The sequence below is a fragment of the Rhamphochromis longiceps genome, linkage group LG10, assembly GCF_057381845.1.
Source record: "Rhamphochromis longiceps isolate RC_006_pf linkage group LG10, R_longiceps_female_GT1.1, whole genome shotgun sequence".
Classification (NCBI taxonomy): domain Eukaryota; kingdom Metazoa; phylum Chordata; class Actinopteri; order Cichliformes; family Cichlidae; genus Rhamphochromis; species Rhamphochromis longiceps.
In genome coordinates this window covers 32,711,097-32,730,653 of record NC_140566.1, presented here as the reverse complement: position 1 = coordinate 32,730,653, position 19,557 = coordinate 32,711,097, and the positions used below count along the sequence as shown (strand labels likewise).

The window sequence follows — 19,557 nt, the reverse complement described above, 5'->3', positions numbered from 1 at the left end:
GTCACCGAGCAACACGGACTTTCAACTCCCGCCACAGATTTTCTATGGGGTTGAGGTCTGGAGACTGGCTAGGCCACTCCAGGACTTTCAAATGCTTCTTACGGAGCCACTCCTTTGTTGCCCAGGCGGTGTGTTTTGGATCATTGTCATGTTGGAAGACCCAGCCTCGTTTCATCTTCAAAGTTCTCACTGATGGAAGGAGGTTTTGGCTCAAAATCTCACGATACATGGCCCCATTCATTCTGTCCTTAACACGGATCAGTCGTCCTGTCCCCTTGGCAGAAAAACAGCCCCATAGCATGATGTTTCCACCCCCATGCTTCACAGTAGGTATGGTGTTCTTGGGATGCAACTCAGTATTCTTCTTCCTCCAAACACGACGAGTTGAGTTTATGTGGCACACCCAAAATGCATGGCCACTTTTGTGTTAATCATTTAATTTAATTTATTTAATTTGTTTATCAGTTATTTTCTGTGGCTATTAATATCCAAAATGACTTTGACAACATGACCAACCTAACCAGTGCATTATTTTGTCACATAAACTGTATACACTGAAAAAAATATGTTGTTGGATTTACTTAATTCAATGGTGGACATTTGTTGCACACAGATGTTTTGCTTTGGCAGCAACTTAAACAATTGAGTTAAATTAACACAATTTATTCATGTTCAATAAACCTGTGCAATTTGTGTTGATAAAATGTGACTTAAACATGTTTTGATGAAGTAATTTGAGCTCTTGAAATATTTTAATCCTTCACAATTTTCTCACTTTATCCCAACACCATTCAATAACTTTTACCCAATACTACTTGGTCACTTAAATACTACATGTTATCTTCAAATTACATTTTGCTATTATATTCTAGTATCAAATACACAATTTTCAAATGGAGGCCTTATAACAGATTATATTGTTCTCTTCCAAGATGGTTGCTGGCATCCACCAGTAACCTTTCAAAACAAAATGTCTAATTTCACTGCATTGACAGTAGGTAAAGAATTAAACTGACATTACTCCACTACTGAATCTATATAAACCAACAGTTAAATAATGTCAGTTCTTCCGTGTTCTCTGGAATCAATCACAGCAAAGAAATTAGACTCTTTCTTTTGAAAAATGTTGGGAAAGAACAATACAAAACATTCTATTTAAGGCCTCTAACGTCAAGATTCAGTTAAACAACAATTATAACTAAACAATTTGAGGTAATGTTAGTTTCCATTAACATTAAATTAGGTTACTGAATTGGCAAACACCTTCCTATTAACATTACCCATTTTACCCCAATAACTAAAGAAATTAGCACTTGCAGGTCAAAACCTTTATTCAAGAGATGCAAAAATAACATTGATACAGTGACTGTCAAAAATTACGGCACTGATCATACTGTGACATCTTGGTTCAAAACAGCACACTTAGAAATATTCAACGTTCCTTACTTCAACTGAATGAAACTGAAAATACCATTTCACACGGCCCATATGGGATATTTAGACTGCATAACTGTTCATGCTACATCTCTTCACTAGTAAAAGAAAGAAAAAATACAAAGAGAAATTTAAAAATGCTGCCAAACAGACAGAGAACTTGTACAGAGCAAAAGGAAAAACAAACAACAACAACAACAAAAAAACGGCTCGTCCTCATGGCAGTTGCAGTGTATATAAAAATGAACCCTGCGATCTGTTCCTGGAATTGAGCTTCAAAAATGCAGCAGAACAAGTGTGAGATTTAAATGTCTTCTCACCTAGAGCTGGTCACCTCACATGCATAACAGTGAGCTTCGTTGCAGGAGCAGTTTTGTCTTAGTTGTGAGCTTTTCTTGAGAGCTGAGTTGCTTCCAACTCCATTACCACCCTTTGAATCACCTCAAAAGTGTAGCAGAGTTGTGATGGGTAACTCATATTGAAGGAATAAAAAAGGTCCAAACAGCATGGCTACTGCAAAGGTCACGTTATCCAGATCTTGAAGAACTACTATACCCTCGATGATGATGCCAACGTCAGAAAAGTCATTGCCTGGTGCATCCTCTGGAGACAGATGTTCATTGTGGTTTTCTCAATCTGTGCAGTGGCCTCAGTCAAGTCCTGGTTAAACACAAAACATTTCTTTAAGATTCCTTTTTAAACTCATCTCTTTTGAATCTACCAGTTCTAATGTTAGAGTAATTTAAACCAATGCAAGCAACATAGTAAATAGCTATAGCCAAAGAGTGGCCTGCCATGCTGCCATTCATGGTCTAACAGAGTTTCTAAGAGAGGGTGAAAAACATAATTTCAAATGCTTTACATTAGTTTTTCTTAGAAAGACACCGGCCCATCAGAAATCCAGGTTTTGTCACTCAGAAGATGTTAGAATTTAGACTTTCAGCCCCACAATTTGGTTAGCTGTTGGTCTTTTTTTTTTTTTTCAAACAAAAGCTAATGTAAATATTGGTGGGATTTTCCTTTGTTCACTAGAATGACAAATTTAAAGTTTTTTCACACTGATGTGACCCCTAATACAGGGGTGGGGCCTCAAGGGCCGGCGGCTGAGTTCACTACCAGGCCTCATGTGAACTTCAAATTATTAAAGAGGACTACTGGTCCTAACTGGTCCAATGAGGATCAAGTGGATAACTAAATGCATTTTTAAATGTTGCAAAGCCACAATCTACTCATAAAACACTCACCATGAACTCCTGCACCAAGATGTTGCAATTGTCTTTCACACAGATGCGGAGCACTTTGATGAGACTCCCTTTGAGCATTAATGTCATCCTAAAGTATTATAACAAAGAAAACAGAGATTTGTGAACTTTTCAGTAGCACAGAAGAAAATGATCCCAGACCAAAACTTAAACCAGTCAACATGCAACACCAGCATCTACAAAGCAATATCAAAAGTTCCTGTTTGACATCAACTTTATGGATATATAGTTTCCAGAACATTTATTTTTTTAAAAAGATCAATTTTTCTCAGTGGGCCAGTAAATGCATGACGAAAATTATGGCATCCTTTCGGTGGAATCAGTACTCACAGGTAATAGTTGACTGTTTCAATGGATGCAGCATAAAAATCTTTTACTGACCTAATGCAATACATATACACTTTGTAGTTAAAGAATTTTAAAGTTCTTACTGTCATCATGGCAGCTACATCCTTTAGCTTTGTGCCCTGTTCCCCCGATCACTTTGCAAACACTTTCAGCAGACTGTCAGAGAGAAACTCAGCTCCGTCAGAAACCTTGACTGTAAAGGCATGGTTGGGATGCACTGGAATGCTGCATTTCATCTGAAATGACATAAAATTATTTTGAAATAACAGCAGGCACTGTGCTTGGTTAATAATCAGTAATGTTTTGTTGAATAAAAACTGTGTTTCCAGATCTTATGGGATTAAAAAAATCCAAAGATGTTTATTTCTGATTTGCAACCCAAGAACCCACAAGTTACAACCTCATTTTAGTTCAAGTGTGCATTAATGTGAGTCCAGTAATCACCTTTCTGACAATACATACAGGTATAAGTTAAACCTATGGCAGATTTTGGATTTCTCAGTTGTATTAATAGGGTGGTCTATTTGAGTATGCATGCACCTAATAATTATAAAAAACCTATTATAATTAAGTTACAGAAACCTTAAGCGAAAATAGAATATACTTTCTTACCATAACACCTTGAACCCACAATCCATCAGCTGACTCCTGGTGAAATGCAGAATAGATGTGGTCTCTCAATGTGCATCAACAAAAACAAAAACAAAAACAAAAGGACAGCAGGTGAGGGCAGGAGGGGTAGGGATGTAAGCTAGCATAATACCGCTGATGATATTAGCTAAAGCTGTTCAATGTCCAAAATCTCACTAACACCACGGTGCAGTAAATACACAATGTAACTGAAGAGTCAGTTGACAAATCTATTCACACAGAAAACCAAATTATGTTATGAGTGCCTCGTAATTAGGTTTAATGTGATATTACGGCTCTTGTGCCAAAGACAAATTCAAATGAAAAAGCGCCAATTCTTTGATAACAGATAAAACAGCAAATAAGCTAACGGCTCTTTTTTAGCATGTTACATGGCGACACTCTAGACGTTAACTACATTTGGCTGAAATATGGTAAATATTAATTCAAAAAATCAAGACATACCAAAAAACGTAGAGTTGGCTGCTCGACTTGACTGAGATGGATGCATTTTTTAAACCACGATCCAAAGCCCGCGAGATGAAATCACGCGTGGTTTCACGAGATTTAACGTTGCTATCTTATTGACTTACTTCACCTGAACATGATATGAACAATTTAATACACCCTTTCTGCATATCATGTAGTTTTTACACTATATAGTTACATTTATCTTTAAAACATGAGGCAATTGTGTTAAATACATGCAAGATGCTTACATAAATCCAAGAGATGGCCAGTCCCTTTTTTTCAGTGTAGAAGGTACAAAGAAATGGAGCAACACCCCAGGCGGAACTATTATTCCAAGACAGGTGCAACCCGGTTGCTTTAGGGGGATGGACTTCCGCCCACGAGTCAGATGCAATCTGAGAGGCAAACCGAGTGCACTGTCTTCATTGCTCCTGAACTTTACCTGTGTTTGCAGGGATTTCTTCTTTGTTATTGTGGCACCATTCCTGGGGCCCGTAACAAATTGTGGGGGCTCGTCCGGGATCCACTTCCTGTTGAGTCTTCTAAGGAAGAGGGTCCAGAGATACTAGAACCAGAAAGTCAACGTGAGATGGCATCGCTGTAGCCGAGACGACAGCTGGTGGGTGTCCACAAAGAGAAGTCAAGATCTGTACGAGGGTCTTCACTCCACCAACGGAACTGCACCTCTGTGTCTCATTAGTCGAAGCTCATCATGGCAGCAGCGCGCAAGGAGCTGGTTTGGAGCATCAAAAAGAACTTGTATAAGCTTTCAGGTGCAGAAGCCTATCAGCTCGCAAGGGACCTGGTCACAGACAGCCAGAGTAGTGAATTAGAGTCCACTGATGAAGAAGGTTGTGTGGATTGCATTATCAACTATATGCAGTCAGATGCTTTGTTAAATTCTGAGGATGAGGGAATGAGTCAGTTGCTGGTGCTAAATGATCTTGTATGCAGTATGGTTGAAAATCGTGGCCTATTGAACACTGCTAATGGGGTGGCGCAGCCACTGGAGTCACCAGTTGTTAGTGCTAAGACAGTCGAGCGCACTACAGTGACACATGCTACCTTAGGCCAGTTACCACCAGTTACTAACACTCAACAGCATACCACCCCCTTACTTTCCATCCCCAGAGAGCCTACAACATCACAGCAGACTGACTTTGGTGCACAGGCTCGCACCACCAATCTGAGTCCAACCCAGCCTAGAATCATAAATGATGAGCGGGGTGGAGAGCCACAGCATTTTAGAAATGCAAGTAACACACATCCTAGTGGGGCACACAGTATAGGTGACCCAGTAACACATGCAGCAATACCTCACCCCTCATCACATGTAACCACTGAGAGAATGGTTTCCTTAAAGGACCTCTCTTACCTCCAACGGAGGGAATTTAAGGTACATGGTGGCCAGATTGGGGACCACAATGCTGACATAACTTATAGCAGCATGTGTAAACAGATAGATGAAGGCATTAGAGAGGGTTTCACAGAGACTGAGGTTATCCGGGGTGTACTGAGAATTGTAAAGCCAGGTGTCTTCAAGGATATGCTCATCAACAAAGATGAAATCACTGTGAATGAACTCAAGGGCTTTCTCAGATCACACCTGGGTGAAAAGGCCAGCACTGAATTGTTCCAAGAGCTTATGTGTGCAAGACAGAGTGAACAAGAAACCCCACAACAGTTCTTGTACCGCATGATTGGACTCAAACAGAAGATCCTGTTCCAATCAAAACAGGTCAGTACAGACATTCGTTATGAACCCAAAACTATTCAGGAAGTCTTTCTTCACAGTATCCACCAAGGCCTGGACACAAAACATACTGACATCAGACAGCAACTAAGGCCACTCCTTTCAAACAGCAACGTCACTGATGAGGAGATTCTCAGACAGGTTATGAAGATGATTAGCGATGAAAATGAACACCAGCGTAGGTTAGGTCATGCCCCCCGTCAAAAAACAACACATACACATAGTGTCCAGGTGGAAGGAGGGGATGTGAGTGCAAACAGTGGGGATAATGATGCGATCCAACAGCTTAGTGCACAAGTAGAGGCTTTGACTAACATGGTTGTGACTTTAATGGGCCAACAAGCGGCAGCTATTCATACAACCCAATCAAAGACTGCACCTTTCCAAACGCCAGGCCAGGACCAATTCCATGGCACCCAACCTCTTGTTAACCAGGCACTCACTCCTCCACCAAGTCAACCTTCAGCTGCAAGGAGAGGTAAAATACCCAGCTGCACCAAATGTATGCAGCAAGGCTCAGAAAACTGTAATCACTGCTTTGTGTGTGGGGATGCCGGGCATAGGGCAATTGGCTGTTTAAAACGAACCAACCAGCCGGGAAACGGGAGCCGGTCTCTGTTGAGGGACAGACAGAGACCATCCCAAATCCCCAGTCCCACTCAGTAATGCCCACTAGCAAACTGAGACGTCTGAAGGGAAAAAAACGCTGCAAAGAAAGCCAGCCCTCCCCACCGAAAAGCCAAGCAGTTACTGACAGTACAGCCCGAACAGTGCCATTGATTGGTAAAAGGAGCCTACTAAATTGTTTTGTCAACGGCTATGCTGTGACAGTACTATTTGATACTGGCTCACAAGTGAGCATCATTGATAGATCCTGGAAGGAGACGTTCATTCCCCAATATGCAGTGAGGCCCTTACAAGAACTTCTTGATCCTGGGGAAAGCCTTGACCTGTGTGCAGCAAATGGACAGCCAATCCCATATGATGGGTGGGTGGAGCTAACAGTTAATCTCCCGGGGAACACCGATCCCAACCTTACAATGGAAGTACCCTTCCTAATCAGCCAGCTCCCCCTCCCCCAGCCACTACTGGGAGCCAATGTCCTCCAAGGGATGATTAATAGTCATAAGTGTGATGCAGATGCACACACTATGATCCTCAGCCTTCTCCGCAAAGCCCTAGGAGTGGAGGAAGAACAGGCAAGAGCCATGGTCAACTTTATCAATCTGCAGAAAGAGTCAAACCACAGTATAACCACCATTAGGGTAGGGAAGGAAAATGTTTATGTTCCACCTGGTAAAACGGTAAATGTGCGATGTAAAGTACCATCTACCTTTGACATTTCCAACCCTGTTGTCCTGTATGAGCCACTAGAGGATAGCGCCACGCTAGAGCAGCTGAGTGTGGGGGAAGGATTGTTGGAAATCAGTAACACCAAACAACCATTTGTTAGAGTGCCAATTTCCAACCACACAAACCAAGTAATCACTCTGCCAAAGAGGTCCCAACTTGGCTCCATCCAACATGTTGCCAAAGTTCTGGAGCCAGGCGAACAGGACGTTGGAGATGGGGGTCCAACACAAGCTTGTGTATTGAAGGCTGAAGTTAATGTGGCCTCTCCTGGTACTCCCCCTGCTGACCTGTGGCGACCACCGGTTGACCTCAGTCACCTTAGTTCAGAACAGCAGAGAATAGTCGAGAAAATGTTGAATGAGGAATCAGCTGCTTTTGCATGGGACGGCAGTGACATTGGATGTATACCCTCTCTCCAAATGTCAGTTAGACTCAAAGATGACACCCCAGTCCAAAAGGCTTATGCGTCAGTCCCAAAGCCATTGTACAGGGAGGTTAAAGAATATATACAGGAGCTGCTTGTGAAGGGGTGGATTGTAAAATCACACTCGCCATATGCTGCCCCTATTGTTTGTGTGAGAAAGAAAGACGGATCATTGCGCCTGTGCATTGATTACCGGCTTCTCAACAAAAAGACTGTGCCAGATCGGCACCCCCTCCCCCGCATACAGGACCTGATTGACTCACTCGGAGGCTACAGGTGGTTTTCCATCCTAGATCAGGGCAAGGCTTACCACCAAGGCTTTATCGCGGAGGGGTCCAGGCACCTGACTGCATTCACCACCCCATGGGGCTTATATGAGTGGGTCAGGATCCCGTTTGGCCTTTCTAATGCACCAGCAGCCTTCCAAAGAAGCATGGAGGAAATGTTGGACACACTCAGGGATGAGTGTTGCATCCCTTATCTGGATGATGTGCTATGTTTCTCCAGGTCCTTTGAGGAACATGTTGAGGTCTTGCGGCGTGTACTTCAAGCTCTGCAACGCCATGGAGTTAAGCTCCGCCCTGAGAAATGTGAGCTACTCCGCAAAGAGGTCAGGTATGTAGGCCGCCTGGTGTCGGCAGATGGAGTGAGGATAGACCCAAAGGACCTAGAGGCAGTACAGGCACTAAAGCAAAAAGCCCCTCAAACAGTCGGTGATGTCAGGCAGCTACTGGGTTTTCTGAGCTACTACCGGGCTTATGTGCAGGACTTCTCCCGCATAGCCAGACCGCTTTATGAATTGCTCAAGACAAACCCCAGCCCACCTCTAACTAACCTTGTAAGAGAAAAGGGGAAGGGGCCGCAGTTATCTTCACGGACTCCAGTAGAGTGGGGCAGCCAACACCAACAGATTCTTGAGCGTCTCATAGACATTCTAACAAGCCCACCAGTGCTAGCCTACCCAGACTTTGATCACCCTTTCATACTGCACACAGACGCGTCCCAACAGGGCCTGGGGGCGGTCCTGTACCAGAAACAAGATGATAAGATGAGGGTGATAGGTTATGGGTCACGCACACTGACCCCAGCAGAACAGAATTACCACCTCCATAGTGGGAAACTGGAGTTTCTGGCCTTGAAATGGGCAGTATGTGAAAAATTTGTCGACTACCTGTACTATGCGCCCCATTTCACGGTCTTCACGGACAACAACCCCCTGACCTACATTATGAGCACAGCCAAGCTCAATGCTGTGGGTCATCGCTGGGTGGGGCAGCTTGCCGATTTCCATTTTGAAATCAGGTATCGGCCAGGCAAACAGAACATTGATGCAGACACGCTTTCGCGCTGTCCACTTGATATCAGTGTTTTTATGGATCAGTGCTCAGAAAGACTACCAGAAGAGGCAGTGTGTGCCACCTGGGAGGGAACTAGGACTGCAGAAAAAGGGGATGTAGCATGGGTGGCAGCCCTCAACATAACATCACAACACCAGACACATGCAGACACTGGAACATTTCCAGTCATCAGCTGCAAAGAGCTCTCAGATGAGCAGCGGAAAGATCCTGTTATCAGCAAAATGTTAGAGTTAAAGGAGAATAACAGAGATCTAACTGATGAGGTTCGTAGAACATTGGACAAGTCCACAAGGAAATTGTCACGAGAATGGAGTAGGCTGCAGGTGGAAAATGGCTTACTCTATAGGAAGACTCCCAGCCGAAAGCAGTTAGTCCTGCCTGCCATCTACAAACAAACTGTCCTCTCACACCTCCATGACAACATGGGACATGTTGGTGTGGAAAGAGTCCTTAGCCTAGTAAGAGATCGCTTTTATTGGCCCTTTATGAAGAGAGAGGTTGAGGAATATATCACCAGACGATGTCGTTGCATTAAGCAAAAAAAGCCAGCCTTACCTGACAGGGCACCTATGGGGAGCCTTACATCGAGCTCGCCCCTAGAGCTCGTATGCATTGACTTTCTGCACCTTGAGACCAGCCGGGGTGGGTATGAATACATACTGGTTGTAGTCGACCACTTCACCAGATTCGCACAAGCATACCCCACTAAAAACAAGGCTGGAAAGACAGCTGCGGAGCGAATCTTCGGTGACTTCATCCTACGGTTTGGCTATCCAGCTAAGCTTCACCATGATCAGGGCCGGGAGTTTGAGAATGAGTTGTTTAGGACTCTCAGGCAACTGGCCGGTGTAAACCATTCTAGGACTTCCCCATACCATCCACAGGGCAACCCTGCAGAGAGGTTCAATCGGACTCTGCTACAAATGCTCAGGACGTTGGGCGAGAAAGAGAGAGAGAACTGGAAAGATCACCTGTCTCACGTTGTGCACGCATACAACTGCACCAAACATGAGTCCACTGGGTTTTCTCCATATTACCTCCTTTATGGTCGCCATCCACGTCTCCCCGTCGATCTCCTCTTTGGGTTGGTAGCTGAGGACGAGGCCGACACTCCAAGTGGATATGCAAAACGATGGAAGGAGAAAATGATCGAAGCGTACAAGATAGCCAGCACGAACAGCCAACATTCGAGTGCCAAAGGCAAGCACTATTATGACAAACGGAACAGGGGTGTAACCCTACAACCAGGTGACAGGGTTCTTGTTCACAACGTTGCAGAAAGGGGAGGTCCATGCAAACTGAAACCCTATTGGGAGAAAACTATCTACATTGTCAGAGAGCAGGTTGGTGACAACCCAGTTTATAAGGTCAGCCCTGAAAACAGAGGTCACCATACTCGCACCCTCCACAGAAATTTGTTGCTTCAAGTTAATGATCTACCAGCAGACATTACAGATGATCGCATGCCTGATAGACCGCCAAGGGCAAAAGGAAAGTCAAATCAGCCACGTGAAATGGTCGACCAAATAGAGGCTGGTGATGTAAGTGGATCCGAAACAGATGAGGAGGCACCTTGTTACTGGCTGCGGGTACCCAGAGAATCATTAAGGACCAATCGGGACATTCCTAATCAGGTCCCAGTGAGTGGGTCATTGGTTAGTCCTGAGACACCTGGTGACATGCAGGGTGGCGATGTTCCTATGGGATCAGAGTTTGACCGAGTGAGTGTAGGAGAGATGGAGCAGGAGAGAGAGAATGACATTTCGCCCCCTGTGGAGGAACCAGAGTTTGGCGAAGAGCAGCTGGCGCCCCAGACCAATGACTCCAGTGAAAACACTCAAGGGTCTCAACCTGAACCTCAGCCCGTACTAAGGAGATCTACAAGGCAGAGGAGACCTGGCCAGATACTGACCTATTCTTCCCTTGGCCAGCCAACGTATCAGCCATGCCTTGCTGTTAGTTCTGTGGGTGTACAGCCAGTGTTCTATATGCACCAGTGTCCACAATCGTACTGGCATTCAGTCCAACCCATCCATATTATGCCTGGTGTACACTCCGCTGTCACTTACCCAATCTGCTGCTGAGTTTAAGACGGGCATAGGACCTTGGGTACATATAGTGTTGGGTATTCAGAAAATGTAGAAAATCATTGCACACCCATATGTATTTGTAATTTGTGAGTATATTGAGTGAAGAGTTAAAGCTTGATTCAGAGTTAATGGAAGTTTACACTGTTAATTGCAAGTGTCGGGAGCCACTTTTGTTTGTAGGGGAGTGTGTGGCACACCCAAAATGCATGGCCACTTTTGTGTTAATCATTTAATTTAATTTATTTAATTTGTTTATCAGTTATTTTCTGTGGCTATTAATATCCAAAATGACTTTGACAACATGACCAACCTAACCAGTGCATTATTTTGTCACATAAACTGTATAGAAGGTACAAAGAAATGGAGCAACACCCCAGGCGGAACTATTATTCCAAGACAGGTGCAACCCGGTTGCTTTAGGGGGATGGACTTCCGCCCACGAGTCAGATGCAATCTGAGAGGCAAACCGAGTGCACTGTCTTCATTGCTCCTGAACTTTACCTGTGTTTGCAGGGATTTCTTCTTTGTTATTGTGGCACCATTCCTGGGGCCCGTAACATTTATACCAAAAAGTTCTACTTTGGTTTCATCTGACCACATGACATTCTCCCAATCCTCTGCTGTATCATCCATGTGCTCTCTGGCAAACTTCAGACGGGCCTGGACATGCACTGGCTTCAGCAGCGGAACACGTCTGGCACTGCGGGATTTGATTCCCTGCCGTTGTAGTGTGTTACTGATGGTGACCTTTGTTACTTTGGTCCCAGCTCTCTGCAGGTCATTCACCAGGTCCCCCCGTGTGGTTCTGGGATCTTTGCTCACCGTTCTCATGATCATTTTGACCCCACGGGATGAGATCTTGCGTGGAGCCCCAGATCGAGGGAGATTATCAGTGGTCTTGTATGTCTTCCATTTTCTGATGATTGCTCCCACAGTTGATTTTTTCACACCAAGCTGCTTGCCTATTGTAGATTCACTCTTCCCAGTCTGGTGCAGGTCTACAATACTTTTCCTGGTGTCCTTCGGAAGCTCTTTGGTCTTGGCCATGGCGGAGTTTGGAGTCTGACTGTTTGAGGCTGTGGACAGGTGTCTTTTATACAGATGATGAGTTCAAACAGCTGCCATTCATACAGAATAAATTCTTTACAAATCCTACCATGTGGATTCATGGATTTTTTTTTTTTTTTTCACATTCTGTCTCTCACAGTTGAAGTGTACCTCTGGTGCAAATTACTGACCTCTGTCATCATTTTAAGTGGGGGAACTTGCACAATCGGTGGCTGACTAAATACTTTTTTGCCCCACTGTAGGTGAGCAAAGGCTCCCTGGCTGATCTGCAGCCATGCACCCCCATACACAAAAAACTATGATGCTCTGTGTAATCTGACACATTTCTATCAGAACCAGCATTTTTTTGCAATCCGAGCTATAGTAGCTCATATGTTCCTGATACTAACACATCAACTTTGAGGACGACATGTTCACTTGGTCCCTGATATATCCCACACCTTAACAGGTGCCACGATGATGAGATAGTGTTATTCACTTCACCTGTCAGTGGTCATAATGTTATGTCTAATCGTTGTGTGCTTTCTATTGTTGGACATTTTAACATGGGAGTTGATGAGCATTAACGCCCCTTTTCAAATGAGGCTGGAGTTATTTTTGAGACCAGGAAGTTTGTGCTTGATCAAAGTTCCAATTCGCAGAAATGGCTGTGGCCTTTGGGGCCCCGAGCAGTTTCTCACTTCAGTCTTCCTGCTTCAGTTCATCAGTTCTCTGAAAAGGCAGCAGGGCAAACAAAAACAGCTGTGCATTGTTTTTTACCTTGATTAAGCCATGTACAAATAACACACGCACAGTAACCACATACAGTTCTAGACAAATGACACTATATTCTTTTGATCTCTCTGTTTATGAGAGAGACATTTCATCACCACACCTCATCCTTTCATTTGATTTTTTTCATTTGATTTTGATTTTATTGATTAGCATTCAAATTCAGATCTCAGTGAAAACAGTGAAAAAAACAAACAAACAAACAGTGAAAACAGAACAAAAATCTACCATAAAGAAAGAAAGCATGAGACAAGGCTAATCAAAAGGTATTGGCTGAAGCATTTGCTTATTACGCCAACCCTTTTCACAAAATATCTTTTTGTATGCAGCTCCTGTACACAGGGCTTGAAGAAAATAATAAAACAAACAAACAAACAAACAAACACAAAAAAAAAAAAAAAAACAAAGAAAAAAAAACTTTCCACCTTAGATAAGTAACTACATCAAAGCAAAAGAATCAAGAGGTTGTTGTTGTTTTTTCTCCTTTTTGCTCTTTTCATTCTTGATTTATATATTTTCCTCTGCTTCAGTTACCATCTTAAATTAGATTAAATTTTAAACACAGATGTTCTGTGTTCTTAAAATCTACTATTATTGAATGAATGAATGCAGCCATGTTACATTTTAGAAATGATGTAACGATTTGCAACATGGGGAACAATTATGACGGAAATAGCATTGGATTGATGTGATAATACACAACGATTTGGCAAGCTATTTCTTTTAAATGATTTGTTCCAGCATTGCACTCATTGACGGTTAAAGGAAATTAAAATGATCCCACAAAAACAACCCCCCGTGAAGTTCTTATATCGGTGGCATGTGTTAAAAAGCCGTTGTGCTCTATTTTAAGCACCCAACCACCTGGCTTTTACACATCTTTCATGCTACGATCTTAAAATGAGAAGAACGTGAAAATGAGCTGTTGTTTCACTTCTGATTGCGCTGGTTAATTTGTGACAAATTAAAAAACAAAATCCAATATAAGAACAACCGAAACAGATTAAATGAACTGATTACAGCATATTGTCACGAGTTTGCTGAGGGATCTCTAAGTTCTGTCCACCAAACTGAGCTGTAAGAAACTCACTGCAACTGAAGTGTCTTTGTCCTCCCACCAGCTGCTTCTATTTAGTGCCTGCACATGATTCAGAAGTGGCATAAAGAATTACTTGCATCACCTACTGATAAAAATGTCTCAGAAGCCTGATGCAAGGTCAATCAATCAATAATCGGTGGGTTTTGACAGACTAGCAACCACATACTGAACTCCAAAGCGACAAAATAAGCTGTTTCACTCTCCTTTGCTTTCCACACAGACTTTTCAGTGTTTTGTCATTAAACATCCTTGCTCCAAGACCCTCACTAGTTTCAGGCTCACTTCTTTCAGAATTACTTGCCGGCAGCTTTCAACATGTCAAATAAGCATCTGCATTTCCTTAGGTTGACTTTAAGCTGATTCATGCCTCCAGAAATTGAACTTTTTTAATCAAACAGAAGAATCTTTGACTGTGAATGTGTCTCCAGTGATACCGCTGTCATTTGGTGAGAGTTTAGTGTGAAATCCTGTGCGATAAAGCCCGTAGGTAAGACCTTAGCCAGAAACGGCATGACCAAAATAAATGGAGCTAAGCTTTTTAGGACGTCTCCAGCTTGGACAGCATTGGTAGCCTAAAGGCTCCGAAGCTAACCTAGAAAAACCAGACCAGGAAAATGAATCTGCAACGCTTTTCCCTCCTTTTACAACAATCGTGGAGGTTTTTCAAACTGACCACTAAAGTTTAATCTGCTTACTGAGCTTGCAGACTTTCCAGGTATGGCACTATATGTATTCAAATGGGGGGGGGGGAAGAAAACCTTCCACATGTGTAATAAAAGGACAGGTTGTCAATGGGTTGCAAATTAGTTTCCAAGCAACCCAAGCTGAATTGACAGTTGAGAAAATCTCGAAAGCTGTGTTTCTGTTTTATCCACTGTGAACTCACTGTTGTGTGTGTGTGTGTTTGTGTGGCTATGTCATTTTTCTTTAAACAGAATTTGTTGATCTTTTTTCACATATACACTGACTGAGCGCTCGACTTCCTTCGATGTCTGAAGCCTAGATTGGGATTCAGAAATAACAGGGGGTGTAAATAAAAGGAAAAAAACAAACAAAAATATATATGAATTGTGATAGATTCTTGCCACACTTTAGAAGGGAAAAAGAAAATTAAAAGTACTGAACATCTGAAGAACATATAGGTTAATATTTCTGGTGTTGTAGGCACCTTTAGGGAAAAATGTGTATTCCCTGACTGGGTGGCATGTAGTTGTTGGAGACTGGTTAGTGACCCCCCTGGCAACTGTGAAAAACATGGAAAAATGTGCATTTCTCAACCAACTGGCGAAAACTTTTTGTGATTGCTTTTATTGGTAGCAGTTGCTGCTGTTGATATTATCTATTTGCCATATTTGTGTGGCTATATTCCTTGTGACAGTGATACACCGTTAATCCTTCGAAGCACAAAGTTTAGCCAACAACTTTTCAGTTTGTGGACATGAGAAGAATTATTTCTCATCGTCTGTGCTCTGTACTGTAATTGCCCTTCTGTCTCGAGTCTGCATCATTTGGGAAACACATAAGGAATTATCTGGATATGTGCATCAGTCCAGCCTGCCACAGTTCAGTTTGTTCATTAAACACTGTTGGCAGTCAGATGTCAGCTGCCGTATCCTTTTACCCATAAATCCTTGTATTTTGGCATTGTTTGCTCATTACATTTACTCTCCTGTCAAATGTCAAAAGAGTTGGGTTGTCAAAGGACTGATCTCAATTCTTTTCTCTTTCACAGTAAAGCACACTGAGACATGTATGTGATATCAGGCTACACAGAGAGATTTGAGTGATGGCTTGCGTGGATTATAGAGACTTTTTTCAAGTGAATAGTTTCCTGATGAAACCCATATTGCTTGGTGAAAGAACACGTTATGCAGCCACATTAGCTACTAAGAACTGTCAAATCAGCACCCATTTCCAACATCATGTTCATGCTAGTTGTCCAGAGAACCCGTAGCTTAGTCTCCATATAATTATATAGCAGTGTTGTCATGGTTCCCCCTGTCCTGCACTTGCTGACCTGCCATCTCTCTTTCCCCCTGCTCTACTTTGGTTCTATCTAGTGTGTGGATGGATCTGTGCATCGACTTTCCTTACCTCCTCCTGCAGTAGATGCGTCTTCTTTAGGCTAAGGTTGGCACACCTGTGTCACACTTACCTGCAGTATTAACTCTGGTTCACTTCCCCACTCTTTGCTAGGTCTTTGCCTACTCAGTGCAGCAGAGGTGTTAAGGCTACCATCAAAACTTACCTTTATGTTTATGTTTGTAGCTTTATGTAGAAACAGTGGAGAACTGCACTGATTAATCCATTAATTGAATACATGCCAAACCTTGACCTGTAATACTTACCAGGGTACATCATTAAAACTTATTGAACCTTTAGCAGCACTTCCTGCCTCTGATCCTTCCTGTGTAGCCATAGCAGATGTAGTCTTTTGCCAGTGCATTTTTGCATTCTTTCATGCATATTTTAACACTTTTTTGGATGTAGTGGATTATTAATGCTTATTAAAGACCACTATTTTGGACTACCAACCAAATATTTCATCACATTTCTATCATGATTGCATTTTTTCCTTTTGGAGTAGGGACTAGCCTCAGTTTTCAAGGGTCTGTATGGATTTTAGGATGCATTTTGCAGTTATCCATCTCAGCATCAAATGTATGTATACATCTTATTAACTCAGCAGTCATCTTGTGCACACATTTTACTTTATCACATATTCCACTTAACACGTGCCAGTACGGAATGTGGGTGTCTTACAACTCAGTACTGTGCCTGAACAGTTCCTGTGTACTGATGAACTTAAGCTGCAGCTGTTCTACAACAATCTGTGGTATGTAGGAGATGCAGTGTAGGGGACTGTTTGACAAGCTAGTGTCCAAGTAAAGCTTTAACTTCTGCATTTCTCTGCTTCTTATTTTCATTTGAACTTCAGATCATTTAAAACATCAAAACAAAAGCTGGCTTTGAGCATCTCATTTGTGATTCTGTAAAATAAAACTGTATTTAGTCAGTTCAAAAAAACAAATGTGGTATGAAGATTTAAGTCTTACAATGCTAATTTCATTTGAGTGGAGCTCATCACTTACTTCACACAACATGTTAGCCACAAGCGGTGCCACCTGTGTGTTTCCCTTTGTTTTGGGTCAGATGTAACCACAGGTGGCCGGATCAATGTGAAACATTTAATTACTGTTGTGACAAATGGCAGAGCCATTTAGCAGGGTTTGCTGAGCAAATGATCCCAGTGATTGCAGTGGGGGAGTGTGCCATGATTCATACTGACAAGCCATGAATTATTAAGCTGCCAGAGCTGGCTGATGCCCCGAAGCCATGTTTCTCTTTGTAGAAGGAAGCCCAGCAGGGGCAAACAAAGGGGACACAAGGGGATTTCAATGTGAGCCACCCACAAGGATGGAGCTGATGGAAATTTGGGTTTGTATTGGAAGTGCCAGGCGAATAAGAAACTGAGGGTTTAGACATTCCCGCAGTGTAGTTTGGGAGAAGGGAAATGACTCACAAACTCACGAAAGATGTAAGAAAAAAAAAGTAAATACACTCACTGTAAAAAAAATAAAATAAAAAAATAAAAAATATGTATGAAGGTTAGTGCCCACGTAGCATGAAAAGAATATTATGTAACTTGATTTACATTAAAAACATTTTGACATAAAATTTTTACTCCATTAGACACGGTTGACTCAGTCGTGATAACCTTAGAGGCTTTACTGCTATGAAAAATCCCAAACCTGTAAGCTGATTCAGAGCTGTTTCATTTATGGAATTCCCAAGAGCTCACAGTCTTCGCTATTATAAAATGAGTATAATTATCAGGGAATGATTTTCAACATCTTTAAGATGTTTTATTCAGCTAGAAATGTTGAGTTAGCAAATATATCTTACTGGACTACTGTACGCACATATAAAAAACAACTGGAAAGAGCCAGGTAGATCTGCTAATCTCAGGGCCATCTACTCATGTTCTTTCATCCATGTAGCTTGTGACACTTTCTCTATGCTAGAAAAGGGAAACAACTCCAATCTATGGTGACACACCTAACTGTCGTGTTGAGCTGGGCCTTGATTTAAACAAACTGTGTCGTCAAATGGCAAAAGAAAACTAAAATTAGATCACTATAGCAGTGCACTGATTTGGACATGGTAATGGCACAGCGATAGTTAAAGTAGCATACAATAAGAAGCTGGGTATGCAAATATGTTCTCAATCAGCTAGACCTTACAGGAATATCTGTGATTTGCTGAGGTGAGGACAAAGGCATGTGGGATTGGACGAGGGGGGAGGCACATATTTCAAACATGGTCAATTTCCTGTCCCATTCTCAAGATGTTTTTCCTTTTCTTTTTTCAGAAACAATGTTAAATATCAACCATAAACACTACACTCCGTCTCTTTATACGGTGCCATTCCCCTTGCCTGCACGGAGTTTTTCCTCTTCTTTCTTTTGCTGTTTTGGTGAAAGTGCAAGCACCTAAAGGTGACGTGGTTTTTGTGCACATTCCAAGCTATCATATTTTCTTTTGACTCACAAAAACCACTTACAATATGAGGTTTTGAAGAAATTTTACCATCACTTTCAATCCAATGACTAAAACTGAATCAGAACCACATTGTTATTTTCTCTTTTCTTTCTTTTTTTGCACACGTGTAGAGTCAGTATATGTCCGAGACCATAAGAGAGGCAAACTGACTGAATACATGTTATTATATATCTATTTCTCACTCTGTGGAGCACCAAATTTCATATTATTCTGAACTTTACAGTTTATCATGTCCATGTTAAAATATTTGAGCTACTGCAGAAAAATGAAAGTTCAGGTAATCGTGATTTAATGTTCACTTATTTAGAAATAAAATGAAAGTACAACAAAGAGTTACATCTCAGTGACTAACACGCTGAGTGAGGCCTGTACAGCACAGTTTCGAAAAACATTGGATTGGATTACCAGGACAAAGACGCTTGTCTCTGAAAAGATGATGACAACACATCTTAGGTTTGCAAAATTACACCTGAACAAAACATGCAGTCATTGAATTTAATTTGAACTTTTCTGTATCTCAACAAAGTCAAACAGGAGGCCAACAGCTAAAGCTTGGTTGAAAGTGGGTCATTCTGCCTGACAACAGTAAATCTACAGCAGAATACCTAACTTTTGTGATGAATCCCTTCAGACCTCCATGAACTTAAATGCTGAAAAAAAGATACTCCTCAACAAAAATTTGAAAACCATATAAATCCATACGCAAAATAATGACTGCAAGTTATTGGTACTGAAGTTGGTTCTGTGAGCTCTTTAATGACATGTGGTATTTAGTGTTTTACAGCACTCCATAGAGTCATGTGGAAATTTATTTTTTCATATGGATCTCTGAAACTTTGTAAAATTTACCAAAATAATACATTTAAAAGTTACAGCTAGCATACGTAGCACATTGGCCGTGGCAAACATCACACTGTTTCAATTTCATGAATC

At 42.0% G+C, this 19,557-nt stretch overlaps 1 long non-coding RNA gene across 3 annotated transcripts; it reads right to left on the bottom strand.

Moving 5' to 3' along the window:
• Nucleotides 1-1,408: 1,408 nt before the first annotated feature.
• On the bottom strand, nt 1,409-4,433 carry LOC146661236 (uncharacterized). Of its 3 annotated transcripts, XR_014913590.1 has the most exons (6): nt 4,394-4,433; nt 4,140-4,272; nt 3,657-3,720; nt 3,128-3,280; nt 2,679-2,766; nt 1,409-2,094 (listed from the first exon to the last, which is right to left on the bottom strand). It is a non-coding gene; the product is annotated as an uncharacterized LOC146661236 (long non-coding RNA). The 3 variants fall into 3 exon arrangements; XR_014913589.1 differs by having other exon boundaries at nt 4,140-4,427; XR_014913588.1 differs by lacking the exons at nt 4,140-4,272; nt 4,394-4,433 and having other exon boundaries at nt 3,657-4,030.
• Between the last annotated feature and the right edge of the window lie 15,124 nt (nt 4,434-19,557).